A 15,841-nucleotide genomic window follows, 5' to 3' on the forward strand; every position below is an offset into this window, starting at 1 on the left:
GCTGACAAGTTTGTTTCCTTGTATTTTGTTGCCTACCTATTTCCTACCTAACAGATTACATGTGGGGCAGGCCCTTTCTGTCTCCAAGCTGATGATTTAGCTCACAGAGCTCCTCATCCAGGACTGGGGATTAGAGGCAGTATGACAGAGCAAACTAAAAGAGATATCTAAAGAGTTTTTTTTTATTTTCTGGCCTTTATTTTCAGAGCCTCATTCTGAAAAATCATTAAAGTGAAATGAAACCTCATATTTATTCTTTCCATGACTCAGGGAATAATAAAAATTCATAGAGAAAATTATTAGTCCCATTCAATATTGGTAATGTCTCAGCGGAATGCCAGTCCAAACTTTCTTTCTTTCCTCTGTATAGTGGTATCTGAGTCTGCTTGTCAAGATCGCTTGAGCATTTTCATTTTACAACTCCTCTGCTACTTCAGAGGTCTTAACATCGGTGGATAGTTTTGACCTCTTTTGCTCTCTTTCTGCTGTGTGCTGTAGTTTTTGAGGCCTTTCTTGTATGTGTGGAAAGGTCGCAAGTTTGTTGTATGATGCTGGGGAGGATAGCCTTTGCTGCAGGTGTGGGCCTCCCTGGACTCAGCAATGCATCTCGTATTGATGAAAACTTTCCTAGCATTGCTGGTTCCATTTCTGTTGTCCTGGTCTCCTTCCAGGTCTGGAAGCACTGGAACCCTCTGAATGAGGTGGTATGGCTGCAAGTATTACTGGTGCTCATGGGAGCTCTTCCCTCAGGACACCAGGGCAGACCCTTTAGCTCTTCTCTGCAGGAGAAGTGGAACTTTCCATACTGCCTTTGTGTGTCTGACCATCCTGGTAATAAGCTTTTCTCTGACGCTGAAGTGGCCTTCAGATTTGTTTTGAAATGGGGTGATTCTCTTTTTTCATTTGGCAGCAGTGGCAACGGCAATGGCTGATCCTGAAAGGACTGGCTATTGTGGAGCTGTATTCTGGCAAGGATTCAGTGACATTTCAGTCACTTATATCTTGTGGAAACCAAAGCCATATTTGTTTCTCACTCCATAAGTTTGCAGACAGGTAAGGACTGCAGTCGTTATCTTAGCAGAATTCCCGTTCAGGGAAAAATCAGTCAAGAAAAGTCCATTTCTGAAATAAAATGGGCAGAGGTGCCCCATCCCTAGAGGCCACTTGTTTTTCTGGACCAGCAGAGACTATTTTGGATGTTCTTTCTGGAAGTGATCTATACAGAACAGATATGTTCTACCATCAATAGTGCGTATGTATGTGCTGGGAAACGGAAGTGTTAAACAGATGCTGCTCACTCCCACCGCCCATAAGGATAAAAGTCAAAAGGGTTTACAAAAGGGAGAAAAAGGGATAAGCCTCTTGAGGTGAAATCTGGGACACATGACAGACTACACTATAGATTGTCCTTCAACCATACCTTCCCTGTTTTAACAATTCAAGTGGTATACCTATGTTTTGGAAAAGTCAGTAGATTCTTGTGGTTGTTTGAAAAAACATCTAAAATTATTGGTCACAACTTGTCTGCTTTTCTTGTGTGCTGAAATTACTAATGTGGTTATTACACTGAAGCGGGACAAACTAAACTGTGAGTTGGAAAGGCTTGACTTTAACTCTATAGCTTCTAACTAGCAGCAGGGTCTCATGGAGTACTGACTCATTGAATGATGTCTTGCAAATGTTTGTTTTGATATTCCTAATTAGAATTAGCATATTATTGGCAGTCAACCCTGTGTAACATTTGGAGTGTGATCGCATAACTTCCTTTTGATGTTTTGTTGTGCATCATGTGTGGGAGTTCTGCCAGGAAAAGAAGCAGTCTGAACCGAAAGCCAATGTCTAATGCCTGCCTTTCATTAGCTCAACCTGATAATTTTTTCTGAACATCATTCCTTTTTCTGATGCCATGTGGTCAAGTCCATCTAGCAGAGGTGTAAAACCAACTTGTAATACTACCAGTAACAGCATTGGGTTACTCGGCTGATGGGCAAGGAGTTTCTGTATGAGCATGCAATACAGACAACATTCAGTGCTGTTTTGTCAGTTCTCATGGGTTTAATTACAAAATGCTGCCCTGCTTTATTAAAGCATTCTATCCAAGACCTGAAAAAAGACAAGACCTGGTGGACTAGCATATAGTAATTTTGGAGGATTGCCACTTCAGTGTAGTGTCTAGTTTTCTGTAAACATCTTTTCTGTCTCCCCTAGAAAATTTAAGTTGGGCAGAAAAGAGCTTAGGGTATTTTTCTAGCACTTCTGGATGCTGAGCAGTCCAGGCCAGGCAGTTGCTTTAAATCAACTACTGCCTGTTTGAAGTTGCACAGAAGTGGCCATTGTGCCTATGCAGATCAGCTTTACAGTGCATGTGCAGAAAACATGATCCTCCAATTTTCCAGCCCAGTCTGAGATTGCTGAACATGAATGTGGAATTTCTACATGAAGAATAGTTATTACAGAGTTTTGATAGGCTGGGTTGACTGCCAATGCACATATTATTATTTCTGCATGGAAACTGGTGGAAGCGGATCTTTGTACCTACGCGCTTAAAGATCACTCTGAGAAACATATAAAAACTGATGAAGAAGTTTCACCAAATACCACTTGCCAAGCGGGCTAGCATTCCTTGACTAAGGATCTGTGAATATGAACTACAAACATTTTAAGCTACTGTAACTGAAACTCCACCTTACTCAAAATATTGGTGTTAGGGCTTTGTCATACAAGTCAACTGCATCCCTGTCAATTTGGGATTAATACTTACCATGCAGTCTGTGCACATGTATCACATGTATGTGTAGACCAGGTGATTTGGTAAATGCTTGATTCTTTTAGGGGAAGGTTAGCAATCTTTGGACTCTCTGCTGGGTCCTGTGATGCTCAGTATATTCATAAACAACTTGGAAAAGCTGGTGAGTATTAAAGTGATAAAGCTGGCTGATGTATCAAGTTATTTGTGTTTGCAAGGACAAAGACTTGACTGAAGGTCTACAAAATGATCTTATAAAACTGAGTGAATGGGCATTAAAACAGCAGATGAAATTCAGTGTAGACAAGAGCAAAATGACGCACTGGGCAAATCCAGTGCCATATATACAACAATGGCATCTGAGTGAATCGTTACCGCCAAGCAACAGTCTTGCAGCTATGAAAGATAGTTGCATGAAAACATCAACTCAGAGCTTGGAAGTGGTGTGAGGGCAGGAGCACTTGGGCACTATGAGGAAAGAAATTGAGAGCAACAGAGATAGCATAGTGCTACACCTTGAAAAATACATGTGGTTTTGTCCCCGGATCTCAAAAATTATTTTTGAGAGCTAGGAAAGTTACAGAGAAAGACAGCAGAAATCAGAGCTATGTACAGGATTCTGAATAAGGAATGTCTTACTAACCTGTGTGTTTGGAAAACAAAAATTTGTAGAATATACAGGGGAGATACGTGATCTTAGCTTAAGGGTGGAGACAGATGCTCTTCAGTGCTTCTTCCACTGGAAGAATAGGGTCTATCAAATGGAGGTGGAAGGACCTAGGTTCAGACAAACCAAATAAGAGGATGTTCTTTGTGCAGTGCATAGAACTTTGGAATGTCTTGCCAAAGGATGTTGTGGGTGCAAGAAGTTTGCAAGGGTTGGGAAGAACAGATGACCTTTTGAAAAAAAAAAACCCTTTGATTGTTACCAAGTTGCCAAAATGAATTGGTCAGGAGGTACAACAAACCAAAAACTACCGAAGGCTGAGAAAGTATTTTGGGGAATGTATCTTTGCCCTATTCCTTCTCCTCTGTGGGCTTCCTCTTTTGTCCAATATGGGAGAAAAGTTACTGTGCTAGGTGGAATCTAGGCATTCTTATATTAAAATATTCCAACTTCATTATGTTTAAAGTCTTTACACATGTAGTCTGGGATTTTTGAGAGGGTGTTACGTTAAAAAAAAAAAAAAGGGGGGGGTGTCAACAAAGCAGCACTGAATATCCAGATGCAGTTGAACAGCTAATTATATTATTTCAATTCTCATATCAGTCTTCTACAGGCGATGTGTACCATGAGCAATGCAGCTGAGTTAACCTTGTCATAGCACTCCAAGCTACCACTTATTTTCTCTCTCATTTCTCAGTAAAACACAGGTTATTCAAGTCTTTTGCTGTTTTTTAAGTCCTACTTGTCTGCTTGTTTATTGATTTTTAATTTTTTTTAAGATAAATTAATTTCATAGTCTCACATACAGGAAATGTGTATTTTGGGAAAGATTCAGATCCTAGTTTTTGATGTGAAAAACTAGGCTGTATAACAGGAAGGATGGCTAAGGGAAACGTGGTGCAGGACAAAATGTTCTGAGGAACATGAAGGAACTCCAAGCAGCCTAATATTGGAGTAGGGTGGCCACCATGGGGTCTATGATGCGCATGTAGCTGGCACATGGATCTTCTCCCAACAGACTTCTCCATAGCCAGTCTTACCCTACAGAACAAGAGAGATCTTATTTTTTGTTGTGCTGGGAGAAGTTGAAAAGACAGAGTAGATTAAATGCCTAGATTCCAGTTCTAGACCCTGTTCTCTAAATCCTCTCTTCCATGAGCAGTCTAGTCTTGTTAGCACTGTATTTTCTGGTCTCTTTGCATGACCTGTTAAAACAGATTGTGTTACAAGAGATGTAGATTAAGGACCTCATTCATCATTAATATAGCTGTAAAGTTAGCATAGTGAACCTCATCGCTGCCTCTAGAGCACTCCAGAGTGGTGTAGAAGGGTCTCCCATTAGCCTTTGCTGCTGATTCAGTATCTTTCATTGAAATTGGTATTAAAACATGTTTATGTAGAACAAGAAAATTGTGTAATGTACTGTTCAGAATAGACTTTTGTTGTCTTGCCTGTTTGTTGAACACATTATTTGAGGTGTCAGTGGATTAAACCCGAAGCCACAGTGGAAATAGATAGAGCAAGAAGTGCAAGAAGAATTAAGAAAAGCAATGCTTTCCAGTCCTGGCCTAAGCGAACCTCTCCAATTATAGCTCAGTAATGAGTTTATTAAAAAAGATGGATGAGAGCAGTAAGTGGTGAGATGGCAATTGTTTTTCATAACTGACCTTAGCTAAATGTAATTTGAATAGACATACATAATATTAACTTGGAGGATTTAATTTTGGTTGGGCTAATCATGGTTTGAGCATTCCATGCTGTCTTAATTCAAGATACTAATATATTCCATATTCTCTTAAGGGCCTTACACATAAAGTTTTGCTAACAGATGTGCAACAGATTGAGTTGGGAACAATCTAAGAGTAGTCAAAAGAGCTGCTTTGATTGCAATTTATAACAGGCATACAGTTTCAAATTTAAGAATGTATAAGACTGTGTGACTTTTAATGCTTGTGTTTCACAGGCAGTTACCACCAGTTCCCATTAATATAAAATTATGATGATTTACATAACGTTAATATCTATTCATTATTTAAATCCTTAATTATATGTGCAGCCGTGTGGTGCAGTAAAATAATAAAAGGATAATAAATGCAGAAAGTAATGGTTCTTTCAAGCAACTTGGAAGTCAGGTGGCCATTACATTAAAAGAAAGAAGATAAAAATCATAGTTGTGCCACCTCTTATGGTGTTGTTATGGTTCCTGGAAAAGGGAGGACTTTTGTTAATATTGCCTTAAGATTTGGATCCTGATTCTACTGCTGACTTTTGCAATATAGTTTCAGGTCTCTATTTATTTTTCTCTTATTTGATATGAAAATTTTCTCAGTCCCTATGAAAACTAGTTCTTCCTCAGAAAACCAAATCCTAATTTGTTCTTCCCCTGCTAGAACTGCCTACTTGGAGAGTTCAAAAGTACGTTTGTACGTTCTCCGGGTCTATTATTCTCTTTTGCTGCTTTAGAATTCTGAATGAACCTCATAGGTTAGAGAGTGTTCATTGCTGGTCTGTTGTGACCTTTTCCATTAGTTTTATATAAGGCTGATTGATCCTGTAAGCACCTGCTCACAATTGATGACTTCAATATTTTACTATTAACTGATTCTTCAGTAATAGACATCTATGTTATAATGGAATTTTAATCCCAGTTCATATCAATGCTGCCTTTTCATTAGAGCTGGAGCTTGCAAACTGAATTGTATTCATCCTAGGTATCTTTTGTGATAGCAGCATTGAACTGACCATTGTTGATTTATTGTGGGTGGTAGGTGGGTTTTTCTTCTGTTTGTTTGCTTGGGTTTTTTTTTTGGAGGGTGGTTAGTCAGTTGATAGGCAAGAATATTTCGGAGAACAGTTACTGGAATATTGATCTCATGCTAGGTTAGTGCAGGGGTGCTGTTCAAGGAGAAGAAATAGGAGATATGTTATTAAGATTAGATGGTGAAAAAGAGCTCTCTTAGGCAAAGGAGGAGATAGCTCAAGAGTTGCCCATCAATTTTCAACACATCCATTTAACTCCAAAACATAACAACTGACAAGTCTGTGCTTGTCAAATATTAAAAACTGTAGTCCTGTCCTCAGACACAAAGTTACTATTGTGGTTAAGTACATAAATAGCTTCCAGGTTGTTAATGATACACAAAGGGTTGTATAATTGGTACTGCCTTTAAAATTCAAGAGTCTGATATGTCACTGATGTCAAATGGACAACTGCTGTTGGCATTCCTGATATGGGATCATTACCTTATCTTGCTGCACAGTTGAGAAAGATGGGTATATGCCATTTTGTATATTGGTCAAGCAGTTACTTCTGCTGGGCTTGTCCAGACTGGTAGTTGCTGCTGGGTCTGGTTCCTCTCCAGTTCTAGAGGATTACACATTGTACTAGCAGTAACGGAGGTCTATGGCATCCTTTTGGTACCAGAGTATGCAATCTCTCGTGCAAGCATTGTTCTCTTTGGGACCCTTCTTTGGGCACTGAAATGGCACAAGGGAACATTTGGCTTTGCTAGATCATCTCCAGGTACAAAGTTTAACAGCATTCATTTGCCTGGATAGTCCCAAGAGACCAGAAAGTTTTGCTGTTCAATGGCAGAAGTTATCTCAGAAGGCTATCTTTTATATGAGACTATTACCACAGGCAGGGACATTTCACAGAATCACAGAATCACTAAGGTTGGAAAGGACCTTCAAGATCATCAAGTCCAACCATTAACCCAACACCACCATGTCCCCTAACCACGTCCTGAAGTGCCACATCCACACGTTTTTTGAATACTTCCAGAGATGGTGACTCCACCACCTCCCTGGGCAGCCTGTTCCAATGCTTGACCACCCTTTCAGTGAAGAAATTTTTCTTAATATCCAATCTAAACCTCCCCTGGCGCAACTTGAGGCCATTTCCCCTTGTCCTATCACTAGTTACTTGGGAGAAGAGACCAACACCCACGTCGCCACAACCCCCTTTCAGGTAGTTGTAGAGAGCAATAAGGTCTCCCCTCAGTCTCCTCTTCTCCAGACTAAACAACCCCAGTTCCCTCAACCGCTCCTCACAAGACTTGTTCTCCTGACCCCTCACCAGCTTTGTCACCCTTCTTTGGACAGGCTCCAGCACCTCAGTGTCCTTCTTGTAGTGAGGGGCCCAAAACTGAACACAGTATTCAAGGTGTGGCCTCACCAGTGCCAAGTACAGGGGCACGATCACTTCCCTACTCCTGCTGGCCACATGATTTCTGATACAGGCCAGGATGTTGTTGGCCTTCTTGGCCACCTGGGCACACTGCCAGCTCATATTCAGTCAGCTGTCAACCAGCACCCCCAGGTCCCTTTCTGCCAGGCAGCTCTCCAGCCACTCCTCCCCAAGCCTGTAGTGTTGCATGGGGTTGTTGTGACCCAAGTGCAGGACCCGGCACTTGGCCTTGTTAAACCTCATGCAGTTGACCTCAGCCCATCGATCCAGCCTGTCCAGATCCCTCTGCAGAGCCTTCCTGCCCTTGAGCAGACCAACACTCCTGCCCAACTTGGTGCCATCTGCAAACTTACTGAGGGAGCACTCAATCCCCTCATACAGATCATTGATAAAGATATTGAACAGACCGGCCCCAGAACCGAGCCCCGGGAAACACTGCTTGTGACCGGCCGCCAACTGGATTTAATGCCATTCACCACGACTCTCTGGGCTCGGATGTGATTATTTGCATGCAAGAAATTCTTCCTTTGGTACGGTGGGATTTGGGAGCATCTGCGGTGGAGGGGTAGGAGGTTGCAGCAGTGGCACTTCCCTTAACTGAACAGCTATCCCTGAATGCATGCCTGCCGTAGGTTTAGCTGGCACTGTTAGTTTCATCATATGAGTCCACGCTTCGCTATTAACCTTAGTGGGTCTGGATTAGGTCTCAAGATACAGGGGTGGGTCACTTGAGTTTGATTTGCACGAGTCTGTGTGGCATTACAGTAGACTACAATGAACACCCTGAGGACAGTCTCTCTTTGGCTCCTGATGAGAAAGCAAGACACAGTATTTGCCCCCATCTCTGGCTGCTTCTGGCCCCCTCCTTTGGAAATGGAGTCTTACTCACAGGTCCTAATTCCTGGCAGCTACAGAGACAGCCGTTGGGACATGACTTGCCAGAGACCCTGCAGAGTTTGGGAAAGATCTTGCCTCATAGTCCTTTTAGAGTGCTAATGCCATTAGCTACCATTTGTTCCACTTGGATGGAGATTGTGGCCACCAAAACTCCTGTATGAGAGAGTGCTCAGATCCCTGTGTGCTAGCAAACAAGCTTCAGCTGGAACCTCCAGTAAAGCTGTTTTTGCAAAGGTTTCTTGAATGTGGTTTCAGTAGCACAACTAAATCCCTCCCTACTAATTTTTAGAAGACAAACCACTGCTTTACTGTAGGTAATCATATTCAGTATATGATAGTGTCTGCCCAAAGCAGTAGAGGTGCAGAGACTGCATTTTGGTCTGTATTACTCTCAAAGCTAGCAGAGTATATTGCTTCTCTGGGGCTGAGCTTCTAGGTGCTGTTGGCTTGTTAACAACATTGATGGTGCTGAAGCAGCATACAGCACCCCTGGAAATTTTGGAGGGTGTTATAGGTAAAAAGGAACTGAAAGAGATGAAAATTTATCTCGTTTTACCTCTATGAAAGAGGTAGAAAGACATCTCTAGAAATATTTCCCACTCTGACAGCTTTATGGGTCTGTACTTCTGGTGGGGCTGCATGAATAACCTATGAATTGACCCTAAAGCTGGGTGGCAAGTACAGTATAAAGAACACAGGCTATGAGTGTGCAATGCCTTTGTACAACAGATAATGTAGATGAGCTGTAGTTGAGAGGCTATTGAATGCTGCAGCAGAGCCCTCTAAATTCCTGTGACTGATCTTTTTGTGCCATGGCAGTTGTGTATTACATCTTTTTTGGAGCCCTCCTGGCGTCACTTGGAGAAATAGATGCTATAGACAGCTTCTGTTGGTTTGATCACATCTCAGTAGGAAACTGAAAGCACTGGACAATTCTCAATAGAAAGCGGTCTAAGAGTCTGTAATCTTGCCTGTTACAAATGGGGCTTTACAGTGAGAAGAGGAACAAAGACTACCTTACTGCAATAATGCTCTGAAACGGTCTGCTGTGAGGTGAAAAAAACCTGCATATGTATCCCAGCTGAAGGATTATTAGAGAAGACTCCTTGCAACTGGCTTGGCTGCAGCAAATTTCCAATGTACTTTCACATAACACTCTGCTTTATTGTCGTTTCGCTGGCTGCCAGAAAGCTTGATGACAGATTTGATGACTGATATTTCTGTTTTATTCAAACATTTTATTTTATGCTTGCTCCAATCAGCCATTGAGGAATGGATTAAGATTCAAGCACCATAGGATTGCTTGGACAGAAATAAGAGCTCAATAAATGTCATATTTCATAGTACTAAATTGATTGTTTAAAGGGCTAGGCCTTTGGTTCAACCCTTCATTGAACCTTGGTTTCTGCTGGTTGAAACTTTTGCCGAGGATTTAGTATAGAGAACATAGGTAGTGGCTAAAGTTTTCTGATTGCCCGGGGCTATTTAGAAGCTTGTGTCTTATTCTGAAAAGGAATTTTTGTACCAAGCATTCTGAAGTCCTGATGTCCTTCATGGAGCCTTAAGCTGCCTTGTATCACAGAAATCGCCTCCTAATATGTTTAGGTGCTGAAAGCAAAACTTCACAGCAATTCAGGGATGAGAGCCCAAAATGTCATTAGAAAAAGCTGCCAGCTGTATGCAAGCACCAAAGGTGTTGCCTCTTTAAGTATTGACTTTCTTTTCCCCTAAAGCCTTCAGGGAAGTATAGCTGTGACTCGTCCCATGCCCGGGACTGACCTAGTTCAAGTAACTGTCCTTGTTTCACACTTAGCCCTCTTAGGGTTTCATGTGCACTTGCTAGGTGACTGCAAGACCTAGTCAGTCCTTCCTCAGCTTCACGGGGATTTAAATCCCTGGTTTTGCCTCTCTGGAAAATGCCTTGATGAATAAACTGTTCTGTCTGAAGTTCCTTCACCTTCTGTAAAGGCAGTTATACTCTTAAACCAAGCCCACTCAAAATATTTCCCACAATTTTTTTGCGTTGTGGTGGGGAGACCACCTCAAACATCCTGACAGATCAGTTGCTTGTCCCAGCTGCCCCACAAATTTCTACATCCTTTTTTCCCCTTTATTCCCTCTGCCACAGTGAACTTTTAGAAGTTGAGCAAGAGGATTCTCAGCTTTGGCCTGGGGCATCATACCTATTTCCACTTCAGCATAAGGTGATTTTAAAGGCCATTTCACCATGATGCTGTGGCCTCCATTCTGCTCCAGGCATAAAGATAAGTTGTAAACAGTGAAGTCCATTTGCAAGCCATTTAAAAGTTACAGGGCTCTTGTGAATGAGAGAAAAAGATACTGACACTTCTCGCTGCAGATGTCAGAGAAGCTCCCTTTTCATAAGGAGATACGGCCTTCCACAGAGTAAGCCCTGAAGAGGAACCTACCATTTGTGCTTAATTTTTCACAGCCATTTACTGCAGCAATGGAGAAAATAAGAAAGGATTGTCTTAATGGAATCCTTCCCTGAGTCTCAGCTCCTGAGTTGTGGAAAAGAAAACTATGTTGGGCCTCCACCATACACTGAGGTTAGTCTAAGAATGTAAGTCTTTCCACAAATATCTTGATCCTTTATTTTTCCTCTGAGCTCTAAGGCTGTTGCTTTTGAGCTATACAGACCCTGCTGCTTAAGTCCTCTGTGCCTATGTGGTAAATTTGACATAGATGCTTTGAGGTAGCCAGACTGTAGCAGTGCATTATCTCTTACTGGGGTGCCCATGGAGGATTGGGCAGTGAGCTGAGGCTTAGCCCATCTGTTGCTGCATACTTAACTGGGAGTGCTTTAACTAGCAGTGGGAGTGCGTCTGCATTGCTCTTCTCATCTCTCTATTAACAGAGAGAAACAGGACATGAAAAACAGTTAAAATCTCTGGTCCCTCCAGAGGGTGATTCAGCACACCTTTTTTTCCCTTCCTTTGCATTGATTCTCATTTAAGTGTTTTTAACTAAGCATCTGAAGTTATATCGGACAAGTCCAGGTCTGAGTGTCTTCCCTTTTCATGTGACCTCTGCACAGGCTGCTTACACAAATAGTCCTTGTGCTCTGATAGCCTTCTATGCACCATCTTGCAGACTCCTGTGCACTTCCCTGCCAAGTCCTAGTCACTCTCTCTGTTATCAGTCAGGCTTATATTTCTTGCAAAATATATGTTCTACTGAGCAGAGCTCGTTTCATCTGTTGGCACAGGGATCATTCAAAATTGCCTAAAAAAATATTTGGCTCCCTAATGATCAAAATTTGTAATGAGATTACTCTTTCCATAGAAAAGCTGCTGTTAGATTACTTCCCAAAGTTTTGCACAGTGCTCAGAACATAGAAAAGACAGGGTGGCCAACTGGAATAACAAAACTGCCTGTATGAATATTCCCTTCCTTTGGCAAATATGAAACTCCCACCAGGATTAGTGTCTTTTATCAAAGCACTGAGAAGGGGAACATATTGCCTGTAGTGGAGAAGCAGAAGTAGGAACCTAAAGCAATCAAAAATTTCAGGCACTATTTTTGCAAACCCTTATTTTGCAAATATTTTTAGCAAGTGAAATGAGGTTGTCTCCACAAGCTCCTCTTACTGTTCTGGCTGGGATCTGGGGAGCAGAGCCAGTGGGATTGACAGTCGGCTACTTTAAGATGCTGCTGGCTCAGGTGAAGGATATCAGCAACAAAAACCATCCTTCACTCATTCCTTGTCATTTATTATTTACTGATTTTTCAAACAAAAGAGAGATCAGTTCTTGGAGACCAGGCTACAGAATTGCACAGGTGCTACACTATATATAATACAGTTCATAATCCAATTGTGTCTTGCTCCTTGATATCAGGAAAAGTTTGATGAAATAGTAACATCATTCCTTGTTTAATTACTCCCTTCTAAGAAAACCTGAGACATTGGAAAACAATGCTGGATTTTTATGCCCTTACACAAAACAACCAGAGGATCCAGGGAGCTTTCCTGTTATGGTAACTGCAGGAAATCCATCCTTCTTCCTTCTCCTGACTTGCTGCCCCTGGTCGGCAGGGGAACCTGTGCCTCTAAAACTGTTTGCCTGTACTGGTTCACCCAGGGAAAATGGCACCATTCAACAGCACTGTAACGGTTCCTCAAATATTTCTTTATAATCCTGTTCAGCCTGTTGCTTGCAAACAGAATCCAACAACTGGAGAAAGTGTATCTGCTAGGAAGTCTGGTCCTGATGTGAAAACCAGGGCTATAAATAGGCGGGCACTGGTTTAAGAAAGAAAATATAGTTTGTTCTTTATGTCACTGTGCCTGAAAAAATATTTAAAAGTGGAACACAAGTTAAAACATTTTAAAACTCTCAACACAAGTGTGAAGATGTTACATTTGAAAAAAATAGAACATGACTTAAAAAACAAACAAGTTAAAATCTGGAGGAAGTGCATCATCAGAGTGTAAAGCATTCACATGATTCAATGTGTCTAAAAACATTGTCAAGAGCTCCTGTGCAAGCTAATAAAACACAGTGAGTAAATGTAGAGAGATGTATTTATAGGGTGAGAAATGCACGGCAGTGCAGTACATGTTGGAAGGCTTAATTAGAGCCGTACATAATGCAAGGTTCTTCATTAATCATCATGACCTGAAGATGGACCTTGTTCAATTTCTAGGAGGTAGACTTTTCTTATTTAGTTACTTAAATATATAGTATGAAAATTGGTGAAAAATTAGACAAGATGCAGAAAACAACCACAAAAAATGGACTGAGGGCTGGAGAAAATGTCTGGTGGTGAGACACTTAAAGAACTCCATCTGTTCAGCTTACAAAAAAGGTTGGAGGTGACCTGATTGCAGTTGAAGGACCTTTATGGGAAGAAGAAATCAGGCATTAAGAGGACTCTTTAATCTCACAAAAGTGACCTCAGTAATATCTACATCATGTCTTCCCAGGACCATTAGGTGGTAGAATGAGAACTGACTGGGAATTTTCTGATTACTTGGTTTTCAACTGAAACTGGAAGGTACCAGTTTTGATGGAAAAAGTTTCTCAAACTCTGAATAGAGTTTCAAGCCAAAACTAGTGAGTCTTCAGGAGGGCCAATAGAAGTAAGGTAATTGTGTGGGATGTGGAAAGCAAAGTTATGTGCTGTCATATGTGTTTTCCTATGTTCCTCCATTAGGAGTTTTCCTACCACCTTATGAAAGGGACTGTGTCATCAGGTGAGCTACCTGCTGCTCTGGGAAATAGCTCTTTCCCTCTCTTTCTTTTTCATTTTTATTTTCTCCCTCTCCTTTTCTATCTTGCCCTTCCCCTTTTTCTTTGTCATCAATAACACCTTCTCGTAATAACCATTTTTCCCAAAACAAAAGCACCCTTCCAAAAATATCTATGCTGTCCAGATACAGGACAGAAGATCCTTAAATTCAAGGGGATCCCAAGGTAAGGAAGCTGCCTGCTGCATAGCTCTAGAGAAAATGCCAAGGCAGCTCTTCATGCTGATTGTTGCACTGTAGTTAAAGTAGCCAGATTCCACTACTCCCGATACAGGCTGTTGTCTGTGAGGCCCCTAAAGCAGATGTTGTAACGTGATGTAATGCTCACTCGGTGATTTTTGTTAACTCAAACTAGCAGTTGTACGCTACATGTGACCACGTTCTTTAGAGAAAAATTTCCTGTTCAGGCAGCTTCTTCAGCATTTTATTTATGCACCAATGTTTCAGCAAATATGTTCCTTCTGCCACAATGTAAACAAAGCAGTTTCCTTGTAAATAAAATATGGATTGATCGAACAGGAAGGACTTGGGTGTATATTGGGTGTATATTCTAACCAAGACTAGAATGTCTGTGAGAACAGAAGTAAATAAAAATTACATAGTATTTATATAAGACAAAGGTGCAACATTCGGTGAAGAGTAAAGATAATCCTTGGGAGAAAACTGGCAGCATATCTAGTTATTTAATGTATAAAACAGTGCACGCGAAACAGGACAGATTTGGATCTAAATATCAACTTAATGTCTCATTTCAGGAGGGTTTTTAACAATAAGGCTTGTCATCTGTAAACTAACAGCTCTCATGGGATGATAATTTTAATTAGAATTTATGAATTATGAATTTTCCCTTTTGACACTGAGTTAGAACAGATCCTGTTTCTTACTACAGTAAACAAGGAATATTTGTTTCTCAGTTTTACAGGTTTTGCTGATGTATTATAACTTTCTTCTTCCTATGGAAATGTGTTCCAAAAGGAAATTTTGTTTGTTTGTTAGAGTACCCCAGAATAAAGGAACTCTGGGCTGTGTTTATAGTTTTGTTCTTGAAACCTTGTGCATCAAAACACAGTGAATACCTAGGTTTTAGCCACTCTAGTCTGGTGAAGCTAAAATAGCTGTGAAGGGTCCAGTTGCATTTGTTCAGCAAAGTAGGGATGATGGCACAGGATCAGTCTGGGCTAACCACACACAAAGTCATCCTCTGTTCCCAGTGGGTTTTGCAGTTTGTTGAAGAACTTTCAGTTCAGACGGTTTTGCTGCTAGCAAGGAGGAATTGCCAGTTTGTGCAGGCCTACACCTTCTGTTTTGCCCAGTTGCGGTCATGGTGCTTCTCAGACTCTAAAGGGCTAAAATTATAGGATAAGGATTTCAGCAGAGCTACAACATTACAGGAAGATATGCCAATTGACCTGGTTAAAGCAACGTGTGACGGAATTTTGAAAAGAATCTAAAGGAATTAAGTGCCTAATGGTCACTGGAGAGCAGTAAAAATAGGGTACTTATGATCAAGAATTTTCAAATGTTTATAAGAGTTTTTTCTTTTCATCAAATGTGGCACATCTGTCTGACTTTCTCCTTGTTGATCATCCTGAGGCATTATTGTGCATAGTGCTGAGCTCGGCTAGCTCAGTCCAAAGGGGATTACTTTTCAAGGCAGATGTGTTGGCACTGTAGATAAAATAAACACTAGTTTTGCCTCCAAAATGGACATTATAATTACTGAACAGGGCATCACAGGAGGCTTTGCTCGACAGCGCAGAACAGTGACCAGAGTTGCTTACGGTCCGCTTCTTTCCAAAAGATTCAGGAAAAAAATTGCCCCCAGCTGCAGCCAACTGGGTCAACATTGAGGCTCTTCGTTGGACTGTTGCCTAAAGCACATGTGCTTTAGGCACAGCAAGCGCAGCCCGGTGCCTTGCCTTCACCACCAAGAGGATGAAGCTGCGTTGCTTTATCTCGTACTTGCTACAGCTTATGGTGCTGGTACAGTGTCCCCAGGTCAGCTTGCACAAGGTAATTTGGTGGATCCGATTGCTCAGTTTTCTGTGTTTTCCCCATATAATTCCTTCG

This window comes from Phaethon aethereus, assembly GCF_964289735.1.
Source record: "Phaethon aethereus genome assembly, chromosome: 4".
Lineage (NCBI taxonomy): Eukaryota > Metazoa > Chordata > Aves > Phaethontiformes > Phaethontidae > Phaethon > Phaethon aethereus.